The sequence below is a fragment of the Gopherus flavomarginatus genome, chromosome 4 (assembly GCF_025201925.1).
Source record: "Gopherus flavomarginatus isolate rGopFla2 chromosome 4, rGopFla2.mat.asm, whole genome shotgun sequence".
NCBI classification, from domain to species: domain Eukaryota; kingdom Metazoa; phylum Chordata; order Testudines; family Testudinidae; genus Gopherus; species Gopherus flavomarginatus.
Genome location: NC_066620.1, coordinates 169,423,960 through 169,448,329, shown reverse-complemented (window position 1 = coordinate 169,448,329; position 24,370 = coordinate 169,423,960). Strand labels below are relative to the sequence as shown.

Genomic DNA, 24,370 nt, shown 5'->3' with positions numbered 1-24,370 from the left:
AGGCTATGTGCTGTTTAGGAAGGACAGAAATAAAGGCAAAGGTGGTGGAGTAGCATTGTATATCAATGATGAGATAGACTGTAAAGAAATAAGAAGTGATGGAATGGATAAGACAGAGGTCTATCTGGGCAAAAATCACACTGGGAAAGAAAGCTACCAGAGCCTCTCCTGAGACAGTGCTTGGGGTGTGCTCCAGACTGCCAGGATCTGATTTGGATATGGATAGAGACCTCTTTAATGTTTTTAATGAAGTAAACACTAATGGGAATTGTGTGATCATGGGAGACTTTAACTTCCCAGATATAGACTGGAGGACAAGTGCTAGTAACAATAATAGGGCTCAGATTTTTCTGGACGTGATAGCTGATGGATTTCTTCACCAAGTAGTTGAAGAACCAACAAGAGGGGATGCCATTTTAGATTTGGTTTTGGTGAGTAGTGAGGACCTCATAGAAGAAATGGTAGTAGGGGACAACCTTGATTCGAGTGATCATGAGCTAATTCAGTTCAAACTAGATGGAAGGATAAACAAAAATAGATCTGGGACTAGGGTTTTTGACTTCTCGAGGGCTAACTTTAAATAATTAAGGAAATTAGTTAGGGAAGTGGATTGGACTGAAGAACTTGTGAATCTAAAGGCGGAGGAGGCCTGGAATTAGTTTCTGCAGCTTCGACTTAAAGTATCAGAAGCCTGCATCCCAAGAAAGGGGGAAAAACCCATAGGCAGGAGTTGTAGACCAAGCTGGATGAGCAAGCATCTCAGAGAGATGATTAAGAAAAAGCAGAAAGCCTACAAGGAGTGGAAGATGGGCAGGATTAGCAAGGAAAAGCTACCTTAGTGAGGTCAGAACATGTACGGATAAAGTGAGAAAGGCTAAAAGCCATGTAGAGTTGGACCTTGCAAAGGGAATTAAAACCAATAGTAAAAGGTTCTATAGCCATATAAATAACTAGAAAACAAAGAAAGAAGAAGTGGGACCGCTAAACACTGAGGACGGAATGGAGGTTAAGGATAACCTAAGCATGGCCCAATATCTAAATAAATACTTTGCCTCAGTCTTTAATGAGGCTAATGAGGAGCTTAGAGATAATGGAAGGATGACAAATGGGAATGAGGATATGGAGGGAGATATTACCACATCTGAGGTAGAAGCCAAACTTGAACATCTTAATGGGACAAAATCGGAGGGCCCAGATAATCTTCACCCAAGAATATTGAAGGAACTGGCACATGAAATTGCGAGCCCATTAGCAAGAATTTTTAATGAATCGGTAAACTCAGGGGTTGTACCGTGCGACTGGAGAATTGCTAACATAGTTCCTATTTTTAAGAAAGGGAAAAAAAAATGATCCAAATAACTATAGGCCTGTTAGTTTGACATCTGTAGTATGTAAAGTCTTGGAAAAAAATTTGAAGGAGAAAGTTGTTAAGGACATTGAGGTCAATGGTAATTGGGACAAATTACAACATGCTTTTACAAAAGGTAGATCATGCCAAACCAACCTGATCTCCTTCTTTGAGAAGGTAACAGATTATTTAGACAAAGGAAATGCAGTAGATCTAATTTACCTCGATTTCAGTAAGGCATTTGACACGGTTCCACATGGGGAATTATTAGTTAAATTGGAAAAGATGGGGATCAATATGAACATTGAAAGGTGGATAAGGAACTGGTTAAAGGGGAGACAACAACGGGTCGTACTGAAGGGTGAACTGTCAGGCTGGAAGGAGGTTACTAGTGGAGTTCCTCAAGGATCAGTTTTGGGACCAATCTTATTTAACCTTTTTATTACTGACCTTGGCACAGAAAGCGGGAATGTGCTTATAAAGTTTGCGGATGACACAAAGCTGGGAGGTATTGCTAACACAGAAAAGGACCGGGATATCATACAGGAAGATCTGGATGACCTTGTAAACTGGAGTAATAGTAATAATATGAAATTTAATAGTGAAAAGTGCAAGGTCATGCATTTAGGGATTAATAATAAGAATTTTAGTTATAAATTGGGGACACATCAGTTGGAAATAACAGAGGAGGAGAAGGACCTTGGAGTATTGGTTGATCACAGGATGACTATGAGCCGCCAATGTGATATGGCCGTTAAAAAAGCTAATGCAGTTTTAGGATGCATCAGGCGAGGTATTTGCAGCAAAGATAAGGAGGTGTTAGTACCATTTATATAAAGCACTGGTGAGACCTCATCTGGAATACTGTGTGCAGTTCTGGTCTCCCATGTTTAAGAAGGATGAATTCAAACTGGAACAGGTTCAGAGACGGGCTACTAGGATGATCCGAGGAATGGAAAACCTATCCTATGAAAGGAGACTCAAAGAGCTTGGCTTGTTTAGCCTAACCAAAAGAAGGTTGAGGGGGGATATGCTTGCTCTTTATAAATATATCAGAGGGATTAATATTAGGGAGGGAGAGGAATTATTTAAGCTTAGTACCAATGTGGAAACGAGAACAAATGAGTATAAACTGGATACTAGGAAGTTTAGACTCGAAATTAGACGAAGGTTTCTAGCCATTAGAGGAGTGAAGTTCTGGAACAGCCTTCCAAGGGGAGTAGTGGGGGCAAAAGACATATCTGGCTTTAAGACTAAGCTTGATAAGTTTATGGAAGGGATGGTATGATGGGATAGCCTAATTTTGGCAATTAATTTTGGTAATTGATCTTTGATTATCAGCAGGTAAGTATGTCCAGTGGTCTGTGATGGGATGTTAGATGGGTTGGGATCTGAGTTACTGCAGAGAATTCTTTCCTGGGTGCTGGCTGGTGAGTCTTGCCCACATCTCAGGGTTTAGCTTATCGCCATATTTGGGGTCGGGAAGGAATTTTCCTCCAGGGCAGATTGGCAGAGGCCCTGGAGGTTTTTCGCCTTCCTCTGCAGCGTGGGGCGTGGGTCACTTGGTGGAAGATTCTCTGCAGCTTGAGGTCTTCAAACCACAATTTGAAGACTTCAGTAACTCAGACATAGGTTAGGGGTTTGTTATAGAAGTGGATGGGTAGGATTCTGTGGCCTTCTTTGTGCAGGAGGTCAGACTAGATGATCATGATAGTCCCTTCTGACCTTAAAGTCTATGAGATTCTTACAGTGGTGCCTTCTTGCCTTGGAATCTATCAGTCCTCCTGTCATTCTGTTCAAAGCCACAACATCCTACAGAAAAGCTGTTGTGTGTAGAGTGCTAAAAATCTGTATCAAGCACACAATTGACAAGAAAATTAGGCTCCTTGTTTGTCTCTTTTCATCCAAAGTACCAAGGAGTCTGGATATCCAAACAATTTCTAACATAGTTTATGTAACTATACAAAAAAATACATCTTGGAAGAGAAAAGGGACAATATATTAAACTTGGGGAGGCATAATTAGTGCCCTCCCATATCTTGCAATGGGATTTAATGTTCAACAGTAAAATAGTTATATAACTATATATTGTGCATTGTGTGAAGAGCATCTTTATCTCAAGACTCACAGGAGGAGTTAAATTTACTTTGATCTCATTGGCTTACATGTTGCCAACACTTGACATTTTCTTTTATGACTAAATTTAAATCACACAAACCTTACATCTTAAGTTGTTTTATTTTTAATCCAGAAATAATTGTACATCACTTTAATTGAATACACTTGTTTCACTGTTTGAATATGTACCTGAAGAAATTATAAATATTGTATATACTTCTATTATTTCCAGTACAGGTCTGTCGCATCTTACGCATATTTAACATGCACGATTTCAGCTTTGCGCAGTCGGGAGAAAGAAAAAAAACAAAAACCAGGTGATTCCACCAGCATGAGACGTGAATCTGCTGTTCCCACTAAAATTTTTTTTGTGGGGGGACTTGACAGCAACAGCATGTCTTTAGGCCTGTGATAAGGTTCTCCGTTATAATAACCCTGGAGGGTTGGCGCAAAAAAACAAAAACAAAACAAACCAGTTTAAATAGTGTGTCTGCCCCGAAGTGAGTGTGACATGGGAGATGCGAATCTGCTGTTTCCACTACAGTACTCAGTCCCCCCGTGCCTCTCATACTGTGCGCATCTAGCCATGCTGAGTGAGAGTCTACTGTACCTGTACTGTTTAAAGAGACAGTACGTATTTTTCGTACTGTATAACATGACCCCTAAACGCAAGGCATCTACTTCATCTGGTGCTCAACCAAAGAAACAGTGATGTGTTCCAACGCTGGAGAAAAAACTGGCTGTGTTGGACTTATTGAGAGACGGTATGTCCATCGCCAACGGAATCTAGCATCCATGCCATCAAGATTCGAGAGACAGAAATTCGTCAAGCTGTGGCATCAAGTGCTCCAGTAACTGCTAAGGTGACGAGCCAAGTGTGTGATAAGACTTTAGTGGAGACTGAAAAAGCATTAAACTTATGACTGGAAGACATGAACCGTAAACATGTGCCTATCAATGGCAACATGTTGCGAGAAAAGACTCTTAGCATCTTTGCGCTGTTCAAACCTCCCACCGAAGAGGGACAGCCTTCTGATAAGAAGGAATTCAAAGCCAGCCAAGGTTGGCTTAACAGTTTTAGGAACCGCTTCAACCTCAAAAACATGCAGACTACTGGTGAAGTTGCATCTGCCAATGAGGACGCAGCAAAAGCCTGCCCCGAGCAATTAAAGAAAATCATAGAGGAAAGAGGCTATCTCCCAGAACAAGTGGGAAAAATGTCCACCCGCACTTACATTTCAAAATCAGAAAGACAAGCCCCTGGCTTCAAAGCAGCTAAAGACCGTGTGATTGTGTTGTTTTTTGGCAATGTGGCTGGGCATTTAGTAAAGCCGGGCTTGCTCTGCAGGGCTGCAAATCCCCGTGCCCTAAAAGGCAAGAACAAAAATCTCCTGCCTGTGTTCTGGCAATCAAATAAAAAGGCTTGGGTGATGGCAGCATTATTTCTGGATTGGTTCCACAAGTGTTTCATTCTGGAGGTCAAGCAATACCTTGAAGAGAAAAGACTTGACTTTAAAGTGTTGCTGATTGTAGACAATGCTCCTGGCCACCTTGCGGCACTCTGGTTTGTGCATAACGACATTTGAAGTCCTCTTTCTCCCCCCCAATACTACCTCCAACCTCTTGACCAAGGCGTCATTAGCTGTTTCAAGGCTTACATTCACACGGATCCTTACCGCTATGGATGCTGATCCCAGTGCTAGTGTGATGGAGTGTTGGGAAGTCCTTCAACGTTGCTGATTGCATCACTTATATTAAACAGGCAATGGATGCAGTCAAGCCTGACACAGTCAGTGCATGTTGGCGAAACCTATGGGAAGACTGTGAGAGTGATTTTAAGGGTTTCCCGACCATTGATAAAGAAGTGCAACTCATTGTTCAGGTGGCCAGGCAAGTGGATGGTGATGGCTTCATCGATGTTCTTGAGGAAGAAATTGAGGAATTTTAATTGAGGGCATAGAGAAACATTGAGTAGTGAAGAGTTAGAGGAACTGATAAAATCATCTACAGAAGACAAAGATGATGATGAACAGGAAGAGCCAGCAACTTGGAATCTTCATAAATTTTCTGAAGTGTTCCAAGCAGCGAAACACTTGAATGATTTAATTTCTGAATATGATCCTTCTGTGGAATGAAGCCTCAAAATCACACGTAGTATTACGAATGATTTGAGACAGTACCAAGAAATGTTTGAGGAGCTCAAGAGACAGCAGCAAGAGTTGCCATTCACCATGTTTTTATAGAATAAACAACCAGCAGCAGCAGAGCCTACGCAATCAACTTATCGAGCTGAACCAGAGCCAACCACTTTGTCTACGACTTGCTCTCCGTCACCCAAGCCTGGCAAATCGTCTCCTGGATCGACATCAAGCCCTGATGACTTGATAATAGTGTTGTCAGGGGAAGAGGAAGACTAATCATTGGAGTGTGTACAGTACAAGGCTAGCAAGAATATCCAGAATGACTGGTGACTGTTCAGGTTTACAGTACTACACTGTACTGTTTTCATTTTTTATTCTTTCATTCTTTTGTCTGTTATTAAAAATACTGTAAAATTATATTTTGCATATGTAGTCTTTATTATATACTGTGCTGTACGTTGCTGTATACAATACATAGTACTGTACAGGGTTGTATATACAGAATTGTACTTTATGGGTGATTTAAGGGATTTTCAAGGGTCATTTTGACTACATGCGGTTTTCGCTTTACACACTGACCGCGGAACGTAATCCCAGCGTAAGATGCAATAAACCTGTACTCATTAAAAGCCTGATCCAAAGTCAATGGAAAGAATGCCATAGTCTTTATTGGCATTGAACTATTGTAAGAAATAAAATTTCCCTGACTTTTCCACACATCCTCTGCAGCCATCTTCAGGTCTCCAAAAATAATTAAGGTGTAGCTACAACTTGCATTTAATTGGCTCTTCAACTAAAAATTCAGTGTATTATAGATTCTTAAATTTTACAGAATGTTACGATGACAAAAAAATCCACAGAAACATTGTTAGCAGGGATGCATTTTCTGCAGAGAATAAATAAATAAATACAGCCTCTACCACAATACTTTTTTGTATTTCTGCAACATAGCTAAATGAAACTGAGGGAGGATAATAAGGTAACTTAAATAATAATACAAGATGACATTTGTATGATCCATCTGGATCAAAATCATGTCTCTGAGGGGTTATTCATGATAATTTAATCATTAGTAGGGTTCTGTGTCTGTCACGGAGGTCACAGATTCCATAACTTTCTGTGATCTCCAGGAATTCTGCAGCGGCCAGTGTGGCTGACCCCAGGGTCACCCAGGCAGCTGGCCCTGTGGCCAGCTGCTGCCAGAGCAGCTCCTGAGCAGTGGTCCTGAGGGTGGCAGGAACAACCGCAGCTCATCGGCCCCCGGCAGTGATCCCAGAGGTGGCTGGAGCAGTGGCAGGTTGGCTGCCCTGGAGGCGGCAGGCAGCTGGTGCTGTTGGCCTCCCCTGCCCCGCAGTAGCAGTGTCCCCCAAACAGCAGGCCCCCCCCCCCCCCCCCGACTGAGATTTAGTCAGGAGTATTTATAGTAAAAGTCATGGATGGGTCAGGGACTGTGAATTTTTGTTAATTGCCGGTGACTTGTCCATGAGTTTTACTAAAAATACCCATGACTAAATTGTAGACTTAATCATGAGTACACCATTGCCTGTTAGAAGTAGAGAGAACATTGACAGATTTGTTTTTCAGAATATACTTTTTCAGATTTGTTGCAGGGCTGGCCCACAACATTTTGGCACCTGAGGCGGGGAGCCCAAATGACATCCTCATGCCCTGTTGCTTGGGCCAAAACTTTGAAAGGTCTCAATTCTGCATTCTTCCTGTTCTACTCCTCATGGTACTGCTCTGTCACCTACCCCAATAAAGGAGAACTAAGAATTTAAAATGCCTTGTTCAAAAATTATAAGTGACACTTTGTCATAAACAGATAGCTAAGGGTTAATGTCTCTTTCACCTGAAGCACCTGACCAGAGGACCAATCAGGAAACCGGATTTTTTCAACTTTGGGTGGAGGGAATTGAGTGTCTAAGGTCTTTGTTTCTGGCTGCCTGCTTTCTCTGAGCTTTGGAGAAGTAGCTCTACTTTCTAGTCTTCTGTTTCTAAGTGTAAGGACAAAGAGATCAGATAGTAAGTTCTATGGTTTCTTTTCTTTGGTATTTGCATGAATATAAGTGCTGGAGTGCTTTGATTTGTATTCTTTTTGAATAAGGCTGTTTATTCAATATTCTTTTAAGCAATTGACCTGTATTGTATCATCTAAATACAGAGAGAACATTTGTACTTATTTTTCTTTCTTTTTATATAAAGCTTTCTTTTAAGACCTGTTGGAGTTTTTCTTTACTTCAGGGAAATTGAGTCTGTACTCACCAGGGAATTGGTGGGAGGAAGAAATCAAGGGGAGGTTTGTGTGTTGGATTGCTAGCCTGACTTTGCATTCCCTCTGGGGGAATAGGAAAGTACTTTTTGTTTCCAGGATTGGGAACAGAGAGGGAGATTCACTCTGTTTGGATTCACAGAGCTTGTGTCTGTGTATCTCTCCAGGAGCACCTGGAGGGGGGAAGGGAAAAAGGATTATTTCCCTTTGTTGTGAGACTCAAGGGATTTGGGTCTTGGGGTCCCCAGGGAAGGTTTTTCAGAGGGACCAGAGTGCCCCAAAACACTCTAATTTTTTGGGTGGTGGCAGCAGGTACCAGGTCCAAGCTGGTAACTAAGCTTGGAGGTTTTCATGCTAACCCCCATATTTTGGACGCTAAGGTCCAAATCTGGGACTAAGGTTATTACATGAGTGGCAGCCGGTGGGATATAGATAGAATCCAGAAGCCAGTAGGAATATTATATTTTTCTTTTCTCTGCTAAGGGCTTTTTAGCAGAGAGAAACAGTTTGGTTTTAAAAGGGAACCAGAGAGAAATTTTTTTTTCTGCTCTCTCTGGCAGTTTGTGGCTTGCATGTTAAGCAGAAGTCGTTAAGGACTATTAACAGTCTTTTGTCACACAATAGCACTCCCATTGAGAGTCATACCAGCACTATATGAATGCAAATAAAGTGGTTTTTCAGGTTTACTTGACATTGAAGATTAGCTAGAGAGAGAAAAGGAAAAAAGCACTGTTGCTAGGCAGACTTCAGGAGGCAACAGAGAACCTGCAGTTCAGAAGATAAACACCGGAGGGCACCCCAACACAAGAAAACAGGAATCATGACTTCTAAGGCAAAAATTGCAGCCGAAGAACAAATCAAAGAAGCTGAACACAGGCGACAGATGGAGATGAAAGAAAGAGAAGAACAGATCAAAGAGGCAGCACACAAAAGAAAACTAGAAGAAGAAGAGATGGCCTACCGAAGGAAACAAGCAGAAGATGAGTTGGCCCACAGAAGGAAGCAAGAAGAAGAGGAGGCGGCCCACCGCCGAGACATGGAAAAACACCAAAAAGAAATGGAAAAACAACAAAAAGAAATGGAAAAACAACATGAAGAGAAGGAAAAACAGAGAAAACATGAACTGGAGTTGGCAAAAGCTGGGCTGCATGTGCCAGCCAACCCTAACAACCCGGCGCCCATTATTGCTCCGCAGCACAGGAAATTTCCCACCTACAAGGCAGGTGATGACACCGAGGCCTTCTTGGAAAATTTTGAAAGAGCCTGTCTTGGGTACAGCATTCCCGAAGACCAGTACATGGTAGAATTGAGGTCACAGCTCAGTGGACCTTTAGCAGAGGTGGCAGCTGAAATGCCTAAGCACCAAATGAATGACTATAAACTTTTCCTAACCAAGGCCAGATACAGGATGGGGATAACCCCAGATCATGCCCGTCGGCGTTTCAGAAACCAAAAGTGGAAACCAGAGGAGTCATTTCCCAAACACGCCTACTGCATTGCAAAAAACTATGAGGCCTGGCTAACAGGAAACAACATTCAAACCTTGGAAGAACTGAACCTCCTCATACAAATGGAGCAGTTCTTGGATGGTGTTCCTGAAGACATCACACGGTACATACAAGATGGAAACCCCAAGAATATCGCTGAGGCGGGGGAGATTGGAGCCAAATGGATGGAACTGGCAGAAAGCAAGAAAGCTACTGTCAAGGGGAACGATTACCCCAGGGGGCACACAGACCATAAACCCTACAACCGAGGACAGCCAAAGACCCCACATACCACCCAAGTAAAGCCACACATACCCTACCCTTCAACCTCACCAGTCTCCAGTAACTCACCTCGGCCCAGTGACCCATCAGATGGAAGATGCTTTAAGTGTAATGAACTGGGACATATCAAGGCCAAGTGTCCCAAGAACATCATGCGAGTGCAATTCATTACACCACCATCACACCAAAGATCCCCAGGCCCGGATGCCTCTCAAATACCCTTGGAGCGAAGGGAAAATTTGAGAGTGGGCGGAAAGAAGGTTACTGCGTGGAGAGACACGGGGGCACAAGTGTCAGCTATCCACCAATCCTTCGTTGACCCCAAATTCATCAACCCAAAGGCCAAAGTTACAATTTACCCCTTCATGTCACAAGCTGTAGACTTGCCTACAGCTCAACTGCCTGTCCAGTACAAAGGCTGGTCAGGAATGTGGACTTTTGCAGTCTATGACAATTATCCTATCCCCATGCTACTGGGGGAAGACTTGGCCAACCAGGTGAGGCGGGCCAAGAGAGTGGGAATGGTTACACGTAGCCAAACCAGGCAAGCTTCCAGACCCATTTCTGTTCCTGAACCGTCCACAGAGGCCCCGTCTGTGTTACCAGAGACCCAGACAGAGGTAGTGGACCCGGATTCCATGCCTACCACTGAAACAGCCACAGCATCTCCAGTCCCAGGCCCGGAACTGGAACAGCAACCAGCACCAGCAAGTGCAACTACATCTTCAAACTCAACGCCAGAGGGCGCCAGCGAGCCAAAACTGGCAGAAGCAACAGACAGCCATACCCAAAAGGCTCAGCCAGAGCCTGAAATACCCTCAGGTGCACCAGCGGAGAGCGGTACACCAGCAACGGAAACAACCCCATCACCTACATCGCTTCCAGAGGGACCAAGCCCAAGTCCACAGTCTGAGGAAGAACTGGTGACCCCAGCCTCAAGGGAACAGTTCCAGACTGAGCAGGAAGCAGATGACAGCCTTCAGAAAGCTTGGGCGGCGGCACGGAGCACCCCACCGCCTCTCAGCTCTTCTAATCGATCCCGGTTTGTTATAGTCCAAGGACTTTTATACAAGGAAATTCTTTCTGGTGGACACCGGGAAGAATGGCAGCCGCAAAAACAGTTGGTGGTTCCAACTAAGTACCGGGGGAAGCTCTTAAGCTTAGCCCATGATCATCCCAGTGGCCATGCTGGGGTGAACAGAACCAAGGACCGGTTGGGGAAGTCCTTCCACTGGGAGGGGATGGGCAAGGACGTTGCCAAGTATGTCCGGTCTTGTGAGGTATGCCAAAGAGTGGGAAAGCCTCAAGACCAGGTCAAGGCCCCTCTCCAGCCACTCCCCATAATTGAGGTCCCATTTCAGCGAGTAGCTGTGGATATTCTGGGCCCTTTCCCAAAAAAGACGCCCAGAGGAAAGCAGTACGTACTGACTTTAGTGGACTTTGCTACCCGATGGCCAGAAGCAGTCACTCTAGGCAACACCAGGGCTAACACTGTGTGCCTGGCCCTAACAGACATCTTTGCCAGGGTAGGTTGGCCCTCTGACATCCTTACAGATTCAGGGTCTAATTTCCTGGCAGGGACCATGGAAAAACTGTGGGAAACTCATGGGGTGAATCACTTGGTTGCCACCCCATACCACCATCAAACCAATGGCCTGGTGGAAAGGTTCAATGGAACTTTGGGGGCCATGATACGAAAATTCATCAACGAATTCTCCAATAATTGGGACCTAGTGTTGCAGCAGTTGCTGTTTGCCTACAGGGCTGTACCACATCCCAGTTTAGGGTTTTCACCATTTGAACTTGTGTATGGTCACGAGGTTAAGGGGCCATTACAGTTGGTGAAGCAGCAATGGGAGGGGTTTACGCCTTCTCCAGGAACTAACATTCTGGACTTTGTAAGCAACCTACAAAGCACCCTCCGACACTCTTTAGCCCTTGCTAGAGAAAACCTAAAGGATGCTCAAGAAGAGCAAAAGGCCTGGTATGACAGACATGCCAGAGATCGGTCCTTCAAGGTAGGAGACCAGGTTATGGTCTTGAAGGCGCAACAGGCCCATAAGATGGAAGCATCATGGGAAGGGCCCTTCACGGTCCAAGAGCGCCTGGGAGCTGTAAACTACCTCATAGCATTTCCCAATTCCTCACTAAAGCCTAAAGTGTACCATGTTAATTCTCTCAAGCCTTTCTATTCCAGAGACTTACAGGTTTGTCAGTTTACAGTCCAGGGAGAGGATGCTGAGTGGCCTGACGGTGTCTACTACGACGGGAAAAAAGACGGTGGCGTGGAAGAGGTGAACCTCTCAACCACCCTGGAACGTCTGCAGCGGCAACAAATCAAGGAGCTGTGCACTAGCTTCGCCCCATTGTTCTCAGCCACCCCAGGACGGACTGAACGGGCATACCACTCCATTGATACAGGTAATGCTCACCCAATCAGAACCCCACCCTACCGAGTGTCTCCTCATGCCCAAGCTGCTATAGAACGGGAGATCCAGAACATGCTACAGATGGGTATAATCCGCCCATCTTCCAGTGCATGGGCATCTCCAGTGGTTCTGGTACCCAAACCAGATGGGGAAATACGCTTTTGCGTGGACTACCGTAAGCTAAATGCTGTAACTCGTCCGGACAACTATCCAATGCCACGTACCGATGAGCTATTGGAAAAGTTGGGACGTGCCCAGTTCATCTCTACAATAGACTTAACCAAGGGGTACTGGCAAGTACCGCTAGATGAACCTGCCAAGGAGAGGTCAGCATTCGTCACCCATGCGGGGGTGTATGAATTCAATGTCCTTCCTTTCGGCCTTCGAAATGCACCCGCCACCTTCCAGAGGCTGGTAGATGGTCTACTAGCTGGACTGGCAGAATTTGCAGTTGCCTACCTCGATGATGTGGCCATTTTTTCAGACTCCTGGCCCGAACACCTACTACACCTGGAAAAGGTCTTTGAGCGCATCAGGCAGGCAGGACTAACTGTTAAGGCCAAAAAGTGTCAAATAGGCCAAAACAGAGTGACTTACCTGGGGCACCAGGTGGGTCGAGGAACCATAAACCCCCTACAGGCCAAGGTGGATGCTATCCAAAAGTGGCCTGTCCCACGGTCCAAGAAGCAGGTCCAATCCTTCTTAGGCTTGGCCGGATACTACAGGCGATTTGTACCCCACTACAGCCAAATCGCTGCCCCACTGACCGACCTGACCAAAAAGACCCAGCCAAATGCAGTTAAGTGGACTGATGAGTGTCAAAAGGCCTTTACCCAACTTAAGGCAACGCTCATGTCGGACCCTGTGCTCAGGGCCCCGGATTTTGACAAGCCATTCCTAGTAACCACAGATGCATCTGAGCGTGGTATAGGAGCAGTGCTCATGCAGGAAGCAACAGATCACAACTTCCATCCTGTCGTGTTTCTCAGCAAGAAACTGTCTGAGAGGGAAAGTCACTGGTCAGTCAGTGAAAAGGAATGCTATGCCATTGTGTACGCCCTGGAAAAGCTACGCCCATATGTTTGGGGACGGCGGTTCCAACTACAAACTGACCATGCTGCACTAAAGTGGCTTCATACTGCCAAGGGGAACAACAAGAAACTTCTTCGTTGGAGTTTAGCTCTCCAAGATTTTGATTTTGAAATTCAACACATCACAGGAGCTTCTAATAAAGTTGCTGATGCACTCTCCCGTGAGAGTTTCCCATAATTCAGTAGTTAAAAAGTGTTCTTAAAATGTAGAAGTCTGTTAGTTATATACTTAGGAGTATATGTAAAGGTGTATGTGTTGTATTAATCTGTTTATTTTCAAGTTCTAAAAGGAAATCGCCGCCAGTGAGCTTCCCCACTGTCTGCAATTTGGGGGGCGTGTCATAAACAGATAGCTAAGGGTTAATGTCTCTTTCACCTGAAGCACCTGACCAGAGGACCAATCAGGAAACCGGATTTTTTCAACTTTGGGTGGAGGGAATTGAGTGTCTAAGGTCTTTGTTTCTGGCTGCCTGCTTTCTCTGAGCTTTGGAGAAGTAGCTCTACTTTCTAGTCTTCTGTTTCTAAGTGTAAGGACAAAGAGATCAGATAGTAAGTTCTATGGTTTCTTTTCTTTGGTATTTGCATGAATATAAGTGCTGGAGTGCTTTGATTTGTATTCTTTTTGAATAAGGCTGTTTATTCAATATTCTTTTAAGCAATTGACCTGTATTGTATCATCTAAATACAGAGAGAACATTTGTACTTATTTTTCTTTCTTTTTATATAAAGCTTTCTTTTAAGACCTGTTGGAGTTTTTCTTTACTTCAGGGAAATTGAGTCTGTACTCACCAGGGAATTGGTGGGAGGAAGAAATCAAGGGGAGGTTTGTGTGTTGGATTGCTAGCCTGACTTTGCATTCCCTCTGGGGGAATAGGAAAGTACTTTTTGTTTCCAGGATTGGGAACAGAGAGGGAGATTCACTCTGTTTGGATTCACAGAGCTTGTGTCTGTGTATCTCTCCAGGAGCACCTGGAGGGGGGAAGGGAAAAAGGATTATTTCCCTTTGTTGTGAGACTCAAGGGATTTGGGTCTTGGGGTCCCCAGGGAAGGTTTTTCAGAGGGACCAGAGTGCCCCAAAACACTCTAATTTTTTGGGTGGTGGCAGCAGGTACCAGGTCCAAGCTGGTAACTAAGCTTGGAGGTTTTCATGCTAACCCCCATATTTTGGACGCTAAGGTCCAAATCTGGGACTAAGGTTATTACACACTTAACTTTCAAATGCCTGAACAGCAAATGTAACTTTTCTTGCCTGCACAGTAAACAATGGTATTTTTATCTGTTTGAATAATCAAAGTGGTGCTTTCTGTGCTGCTTGGTTGCAGAAATTTAGACTGCTTTTTGAAGATCCACAGTCTAGCCAGCTTATGCTCTATTGAGATGGTTGCAAGGCCGACCAGCCTCTCCCATGTCATGACAACTGTTACAGGAAGTGTTAGAAATATGCGCAGAGCAACAAAAGAATTTGGGAAGAGGGTGGTCATCTTATTTGTGCACATATATTCTAGAACGAAGAGAACAGCCTTGGAGTTGATCCTGATGAAATGTATCTTGAAAGGACTTTCAGTTCATCACCTGAATCACTTGCATCAATATTACGCATGTCATCATGTGTCAACACTGTTTCTAGTGCCCGCCAGTGCTGGTGTAGGTCGTCTTCAGGTATAGTGAGGAGTTTTGGAATATCATACATCCTGCAGCCCCCATTGGCCAGTGGCAGCCGCGATTGGCCCAACCTGTGGACACGGCAGGTAAACAAACCGGCCTGGTCTGCCAGGGTGCTTACCTTAGTGGGCCACGTGCCAAAGGTTGCTGACGTCGGATCTAGACTTAAGGAACTAAACTCAGCAGCAGCTGTTTCTTGCGCATCCACCACACCCTTCTCTGATCTTTTCTTCAGAAATGTGCATGGTTACATGCATTTGAGATGGAGCTATGGATGCTGCAGTAGCTGCCAGGTCACCTGCACTCTAACTGGAAGGTCAAGTATCTCCTCACCACTCACATCCTCACTGGGGCTGGAAGGCTCATTGTGAACATTTGTGTCTACGTATCTCAGGAGAGCTCCTTCCTACTTAGATAGAAAAGCTTCCTTTGCTTGTTTTCTTTTTCTGAATGCTGCCCTAGAGGGGCGTTTTCTTCTTTCACTCATGACTGTTGTTCTGTGCCAGCTATAGTGGCTCTCAACACTCAACTGAAGGGGACAAATAAGCAGGCTGGTAGCAGGGCTTGAGTGAGGGAAGATATCAGCATCTTAAGGGCCTAACTGGCTCCGACTACTTCAGTTGATTGCCTATTCTCTTCTAGTGGGTTTAGGGAAGCAGCAGGAAACAGGAAGCTCCTTGAGAAGCTGGTGTTAATCCAGGCTCCTGGGGGTGCTAGAGAGGTACATAAGAGGCTGCTCCTCCTTTCTCTCCTTGCAGCTCCTGCTGCTTTCTGTTATTCCCTCCCACCTTTTCTTCTGTCTACCTGTTAAGTCTCTTGTGCCCTCCTTTCTCCAGCACAGCACTCCACCATCTCTATGCATCTAGAGCAGAGAGAATACATATGCACCAGCAGCAGACACAATTTTCTACACTCTGGGTCCCAGTGATGCCCCACCTGCCCCGGCACCTGAGGCGGCCGCCTCAGTTCACCTCATGATAAGGCCAGCCCTGATTTGTTGGTAACATAAATATGACAAGTGTGTAAATAAAGGTAAAACAGTCAATTTTGGAAGGTTAATTTCAGAAATGAAATAAGCTGTTTTTAATGTCTCTTTCCATGTGAGAATTTTAAGATTATTTAGGGATAACAATATTAGTTAAAAGCGACAGAGTCCTGTGGCACCTTATAGACAAACAAACGTATTGGAGCATAAGCTTTCCTGGGTGAATACCCACTTCGTCTGGTGAATACCCATTCATCTGGGTGCCACAGGACTCTTTGTCGCCTTTTACAGATCCAGACTAACACAACTACCCCTCTGAATATAAGTAAATTACTTCAATATGGAACATTGGGGCCAATCTTGCTTTGTTGTACGTTATAGGGAAGGGGGAGTAATTTGTGAACCACAGTAGAGGTGTAAAGAAACAATCATAAAATTGTGTACTTGTCAAGGCATATACTGTACACATTCCTGAATTTTCTTCTGCCCATATACTTCCTAAGTTTGCACTTTGCCATGTAAAAGAGTAAAGTTTTGTGCAGCATGAAGTGGCTGTTGATGGGTCTTCTGACCCCTAAGTTTAGCGAACAATAGCTATTTTGGGCAGAGTCATTTCTCTATAAGATTGCTGACGATTGGGAGGTTTGATGCTGGGTTGGTAGACTATGTATCCAAGGTGAGTTTCTTCAATGTTGGTTGGATTACTGTGTGTTTGAAGGAGGAAGGGAAGATTTACTTCTCTGAGGCATTGGCTATTTTGGTTGAGTGGCATTAGTTGCTCATAACTCTTTTACAAGCCAGGGAGACCATCTATTGGATTCATAATTCTTGGGTTGAGACTCACTTGGTATGTCCAGAAGTTCTTGATTAGTGAATGTATTGAATGTTGGGAATGCAGATGAAATGCTGGTTAGTGGGTATAGCAGAATGGATCCATGCAGTTTTGAGAAGGATTCCTGAATGTTCAGGATCTTTTGCACAAAGTAGGATGATAATTCTTCATGGTGCTTTGTGCTCAGTTCTGATGCAGATTATAGGCACTCAGAAGTGATGAACCAGTTTATCACCCTAGATCAGTAGTTATCAAACTTTGTTTCTGGCAACCCAGTTAAAGAAAATTTGTTGATGCCAGTGACCCAACGGAGCAGGGGATGAGGGGTTTGGGGTGTGGGAGGGGCTCAGGGCTGGGGCAGAGGGTTGGGGTGAGGGCTGCAGGATGGGGCTGGGAATGAGGGGTTCAGGGTGTGGGAGGGGGATCTGGGCTGGGGCAGAGGGTTGGAGTGTGGGAGGGGTGAGGGTTCCGGGCTGGAGATGAGAGGTTTGGGGTGCAGGAGGGGGCTTAGGTTTGGGGAGGCTCAGGGCTGTGGTGCAGGAGAGGGTCTGGGCTGGGGATGCAGGCTCTGGGGTGGGGCCATGGATGAGGAGTTTGTGGTTCAGGGAGGAGCTCTTGGTTTTGGAGGTGTTCAGGGCTGAGGTGAGGGATTGGAGTGCGAGCTTACCTCGGGTGGTCTCCTGGTCAGCAGTGCAGTGAGAGTACAGAGGCAGGCTCCCTGCCTGTCCTGGCACCACGGGCCGTACTGTGCCCTGGAAATGGCTCCAAGGTGGAGTCGCGCATGTAGCTCAGCTCAACTCTTGGCCCCAGGCATTGCCCCTGCCCCCAGCTCCCATTGGCTGGTTCCCGGCCAGTGGGAATGTGGAGCCGTTGCTTGGGGTGGGGGCAGTGCGCAGAGCCCCATGGTTCCTCAGCCTAGGAGCTGGACCTGCAGCTGGCCACTTCCAGTGCTCAGTGCGGTGTTGGAACAGGTAGGGACTTAGCCGGGCAGCACCACTGATGGGACTTCTAATGCTGACCAGAGCCACCGCAACCCAGTCCCTTCCATGCTGCAACCCAGTTCTGGGTCATGACCCACGGTTTGAAAACCACTGCCTAGATAGCTCCTTGGTGTGAGATTTGACAGCTTCAGTGGAAGGTTCTCTTGACCTGTAATATGGTGGCAGTGTAGGCTTTGAGGGGTTAGTTATGTTTCATCCTGTCTGTATTAGCACCTGTATTGGTTCTAAAGTTTCAGCACTTCCTCATTCCCCATCTTCATCCAGTGGAGGGTGTTTGAAAACGAAGGCAGACATAGAGTGATCTGGATCATAAGACAATGTTTACAGAATGGAGGACCCTATTCTGGAAAGCAGTGACTCTCTAAAAAGGATTATAGTTAACAAGCAACTGATGAGGCGTTCCCATTGCGATGCTATGGCAAAAATGGCTAATGTGATCCTTGGATGTATAAAAGGGAGTCTTCACATCAAGATTGGTAGCTTTTCTGGAAAATGTGCTATAGTAAAACACAAATTATTGGGCTCAATACAGGAATAACTGGGTAAAATTCTGTGGCCAGTATAGCTGATCTTATGGTCCCTTCTGGCATTAAAATCTATCAATCACTGACTCATTGAATTGTAGACATTACTCTTAAGGCAGCACTTATCAGTCGTGTCTTTATGGAGGCATAACAAAATACAGTATCAGAAACTGAATTGTTGGAGAGTAGCTTGTTTGTTAAGGGTTTTTAGCTAGCCCATGCTTTGTCCGCTGTACTTACAATTTTAGAGCGCAATTGAGAACACAGCTGTTTTTTTATTTATTTATTTTACTGTTTCCGCATTAACTTTTTTTTAAAAATAAGAATGAACAATTTTTTCTCCCGAACAGGTTAACTATATCCTGTTAAACTAGGAATGTGATTTTTTTTTTTAAAATGCATCTGCAGCTGTTCAGTTGTATAAAATATGGTATTTTTCCTCTTTAAATATTTATTACTGAAAAGTGACTGGAAAACAAAGATGTAAAATATGTAATATCAAGTGGTCAACTAAAAGAATTTTCTAAAGATGGACAATGACTGGAAAATGAAGCTTTAGAAATATTAAATGTAACTTGGAAAGCAAAGTTTAATTAAAAAAAACTACATATTTAGAACAGTTTAGAAGTAGTAACCCGCAAAGCGATTTAATGTCCAAAAATAACAAACAGATGATAGAGCGTAATTATTCATAATGATGGATGCTACAAAAACTTTTAGATACTGGAGTTTGTGATTTTAAATTTAGAGCCTTTTGTTTGTTTGTATTTATACTGTGGGATAAGGTCACGAAAAAGTTGTGTCCTGAACAACCTCTTAAAAAACCAAAACAACCACCTACCCAAAAAAACCTCTGCAATATCTCCTCTGTGTGGTTTCACTGTATGAAGTAACTTGAGACATTTTGCTTGCTAAGAACCAAAGTAGGATAGAAACTAAGAAATCAATGTATCCTACATTAGTTACAAAATAATACTTTGATTAAATCTCCATTTTGGTAAAAATTAAATATAATTCCCTAACAAAAGTTAAGGTTCAAAGTATGTTTTGGTGGTGTCCAACCAACATCTATAAACAGTATTAGAATGTTACTATCTGTACAAAAATATTACAGCTTTATAAAATTGCTAGTGTTAAAATGCCTGGAAACAAACAGCTGAAAGGTCCAGCCAATTGTATACTGCCAATCCCCGCCCCCCATTTAATTATTTATTTACTCATCATCCTGCTCAAGTTACACCACTCACCCTGAACCTTCACTTTGCTCCCTTGTTTTGTTCTAAGAATAGCAATCTTCTGTTTGTATATTGAATTGTAGTAGAGAGATTGACCAGGATATAATTCCATAATCGTTATCAGTATACTGTAAGTTGTCATAGTGTCTCGAGTTGGTGGAGTAATAAAATATTTGTATTAGCTAGAATTGGAATGATCTGCTTGAAGTTATGAAAGATTGTGACGGTGTTTATATAAATCTTACAAGTTTATTATCAATATTGTGTAGAAACTAAAATTTTTTTGCAGTGATTGGTTTAATATGGATTTATGTTGGTAATGGAACTAGAAAATGAGATCTTTAATTTTGTGTCTAATTTTGCAGAGTTAAGGTTGAATGGGTGATTAAAATGGAATGAGGTGATAGAAGAGGATGGTATGGTTCTGCGGAGCTATTTGTGTTCTGTTATTGTTTGTATTAAGACATTATTATTTATACTACCGCAGTGCCTAGGAGCATTCTAACATTTGCATTTTCAAAAAGATGTGCATTTTGTAAAGAGGTCAGTCAGCAGATAGTGATCTTGGACAAAATAATAGAATGGGTGATGTGACTCTATTTTATCCTTTATTTTTTATTGATGATTAATGCCAATCAGCATGCTTAATGGAAAAATGTCCCTGTAAACTTGATATTGTTCTTTGACAAGATTACAATTTGGTGATAACTGTGCTGATATATTATTAGACTTACATATGGTGTCTAAGTAACACCCAGTATTCTGATTTGAAATTGAAATTACACAATGTCAGTATTGCAAATATTAAATAGATTAAAAATGGTCTGAGATCTCAAAACATAATTTAATAGGGAATCATCAATGAGAAGTGATGTGTCCTGTGGGTGGGGGAAGCCTTTCAGGGCCTGGCTCTCTGCCCGGTGCTATTTCATATTTTTACCAGTAATATGCAAGCAAAATGCAAAAACATTGCTGACAGCTTGCAGATGACCCATAGATTGATGGAGTGGTAAATATTGATGTGGGCAAGCCATTAATAAAGGGATGTGGATAGCTTGCGAAATTGGGTGTAGACAATCAGCACTTTTTTTTTAATAAGGGAAAATTAAAGGATAAGAATTAAGAAGGGCAATATAATTCTGATACACATGATTTTATGAACAATAGATCTTGCTGAACAAACGTGATATCATTTTTTGTGATTACAAGTTTGGTTGGCAAAGGTAAATCTTTTGACATAATATATTTGGACTAGTGTAAGAGACAAGGTAGGTGAGGTAATATCTTTTACTGTATCAGCTTCTGTTGGTGGAAGGTACAAGCTTTTGAGCTACACAGGACACTCCTTTACTTTTAGGGAGAAGGAAATCAGTTTTTGAGCTAAATACAAGTTGAGGCAGATTGTCAAGTAAAGCATGTTATAGGAGGCCACTTGAAATGAAGTAAATCAGCAGTTCTCAAACTTCACTGCAGTGCAACCCCTTTCTGACAACAAAAATTACTACATGACCCTGGGGCGGAGGGGGGTGGAGCCAGAGACCTTGGGCTTCGGCTTCAGCCTGGGGTGGTGGGGCCCAGGCTTTGGCTTCTGTCTCAAGCCCCAGTAGGTCTAACGCTGGCCCTGGCGACCTCACTAAAATGGGGTTGTGACCCACAGGGTATGGCTACACTTGAAATTTCAAAGCGCTGCCACGGCAGCGCTTTGAAGCGTGAATGTGGTCAGAGCGCCAACGCTGGGAGAGAGCTCTCCCAGCGCTGCACGTAAACCACATCCCTTACGGGTATAGCTTGCAGCACTGGGAGCCGCGCTCCCAGCGCTGCGGCACTGATTACACTGAGGCTTTACAGCGCTGTATCTTGCAGCGCTCAGGGGGGTATTTTTTCACACCCCTGAGCGCGAAAGTTGCAGCGCTGTAAAGTGCTAGTGTAGCCAAGCCCACAGTTTGAGAACCGCTGAAGTAGGCAGTTGAGGATTAAATTGCTGTGCATAAGGGCTTTGAAGTGGGCAATGAAGAGCCAGCAGGAAGTGGGGTATGTTACAGATTGTTTTAATGAACCAATGTCCCTGTTGATTCCATGGTTAATGTCTCACAGAGTTATGAATTTGTTTCCAAACTTGCCTTTTGAAGATGTTGTGCAGGTTTCCTTTGAGGATGTGTATTGAAAGATCAGATATGGAGGAATCACTGGTTTTATGGCTCATTACAACAATTTGTAACACATCCCACTGCCTGTTAACCCTTAACTGCCCACTTCAGGCCCCTCACACATAACAATGTAACCCTCTATTGCCCACTTCACTTCAAATGCCCTCTTACAGCATGCATTATCCCTGATGTTTAACAATCTGTCTCAACTTGTATTTAGCTCAGACACTGATTTCTTTCTTCAAATTTGATCCTGAAGAAGAGTTCTTTGTAGCTCAAAAGCTTGTAGCTTCCACCAACAGAAGTTGGTCCAGTAAAAGATATTACCATATCTCTCTCATATCCTGGGACCAACACAGCTACAACAACACTGCAGACAACTATGGATTTCTGTAAAGCATCTGAGTATTTTTAAATTGATTAAAAACTAGCTAACTGACTTCAAACTAATTGTAAATGGGGAATACTCATCTAATGGTTGCATTTCTAGTGGGTTTTCACAAGGACCTGTTCTTGGCTCTGTTGTTTCTGGAAGAAAACAAAAACTAATCACTGTAGAGTTTGCTGATGATACACAGTTGCTGGAGTGGTAAATAATTAAAATAGCAAGTCAGTTCTACAGAGTGACCTGGATGACCTGGTAGGCTGGGATCACTTGTACAATATATTTTAATACACCTAAATGCTAGGTTATGCATCTGGGAACCAAGAATGTAGGTTATCCTTACAGAATGGGAGACACTACAGTATCTTAGAATACAATTTCTCAGAAGAGGACTTAAAGCCATGATGTATAACTGACGGAACGTGAGTTTGCAAGTGATGTGGTAGCGAAGAGAGCAAATGGGATCCTTAGATGTATAAGCAGGAAGATACCTAGCAGAACTAGGAACATGTTATTGTGTCTGATTCTGGAGTCCACACTTCAAAAAGAATGAAAAGCCTGACATAACAGTAAAGCGAGATGAAAGCTAATTAAGAAAAAATAGAAGCCTTAATGAAGGTAAAATGTTAATCTGCAATAAGCATTTTATTGTGCCATTGCCAAAAATATATTTAATTACTTCAGTAGATCTGTTGCTGAACATATCTTATATATTTAGGCTATCAAAATCTTCTGAGTCATTAGACTTCTCCGTATGTAATTATGTTGCCTTTATGTCATTTTTCTGACTAAATCTTCTCACAGCTGTTTTCCTTTACAGATAATGCCTATGGGGAGATATTGGGCTGCTTTGTCTATATCTTGGTATAATCTTAACCCTGGGAGGTAATTCCTAGATGATTTATCTGATATGATAGACACAGTGGTCACATCACTTGTATAGAGGGGATTCATTCAGATACTACTCATAGCATATAGTTTCAAGCCTTTCCCATAGTGTCCAAGAGACTATTTTAGATGTCTTCTTCAGCGTTTTTATTCAACTCTTCTTTTCTAGCAAAAGGAAAATAACATTGTGGTTAAATCTTTGTGAACTGCCTAGGTATTTTTCTGTTTTGTAGGTATTTTACTTTTAGTCAGCAAGCTAGTTACTGTATACTGTTCTGGGGATCAGCTGGACTTTCCATATATGCAGTTTTGTAGAGGAGAGATGTGGAAGGGCAATGCTACATGCCTAGTTTATCTCGGATTGAGAGTATTTGGATTTTTAACACATGTAGCAGCTTTTACAGGATTACTAGCTTAATCACCAAAATCTCCAAGAAAATACACACAGATATTTAATCACAGCCTTACTTAATGTTTCAACATTTCAGGATGGGACTGTTTCTGTAAAGCATTATGCAAAAACATATTGTGCTTTATAAATATTTTAATGATGTCTGTGTCAAACTGTCTGGAGTAACTTCTAAGCATGAGTGCCAACCTGAAGGCAGACTGTCAAGAAGCAGGGTACAAACCCCAAATTGACTGTTCTGTACTTAGATTTTACCAACCAGGTAACAAGCGTTTACTCCTCAAGCACTATAGTAGTCCAACCATGGAGTCACAGACAGTTCTGTTGGGTACTTCGGTCTATTCTGCCACTCAGGCAAGCTTGCTATTGTGATAGATCGTCCCTTACACCAAAATTCACAATAATTTTCAGATTACTCCCAGTCCCAAAGGATCGCTTGCCCCAGGTCATTTGTGCCTTAGACCTCACACCAAAGAAAACGCTTATAGTCAGTTCTGTAGTGAACGAACTAAAGTTACGTTAACTAGGAAAAAGAAACGAGTTATTTACAAAGTTAAAGCAGATAAACATACACACACAAATGAGTCCAGTTCCAAAAGATCATAGAAACTGCTGTGATGTGCAAGCTTTCTATGTCCTCTAGAGCTGACACAAGCCAAGCAACTTGGGAATCCCTTGTTTAGAAATATTGCCTTCTCAAAATTTCAAGCAGCATAGTGATACAATTCCTTCCTGTCATGGATTTTTATTCCCTTCTCCCAGAGTTCATACTGATGGGATGGGTGTTTGCACCCCTCTGCTCTTCATGGGTGTGTTGTTTGGGCATCAACCTTTGATATTTCACAATGGCTCATTTGGTTTCAGTGGGTCTTCTTGAGCACAGGACTAGCACTTTACTTTAATTAATGCTTCTTTCCTATTTGGTGAGTTAAACGTTAGAGAGGTTTACAATGCAGATGCTCAATATAACTTTATACCATGTGATACACGTTATAAGTGAGATCAATACATTCAGCATCCTACAAGTGTTTCATCAAGTCTAAACACATTCTTATAAACTTAACATCTGTTTTATCAGTGCTAACCCACAGGATGAGCCAGATTGGTTTCCAGCTATGCATTTGTCCGTGTTGAGTG

General features: G+C 43.1%; 1 protein-coding gene across 7 annotated transcripts in view; it reads left to right on the top strand.

Moving 5' to 3' along the window:
- Window positions 1-24,370, top strand: part of PRIM2 (DNA primase subunit 2) — a 319,791-nt gene that overhangs the window by 48,624 nt on the left and 246,797 nt on the right. The gene's annotated exons all lie outside the window — the stretch shown is intronic.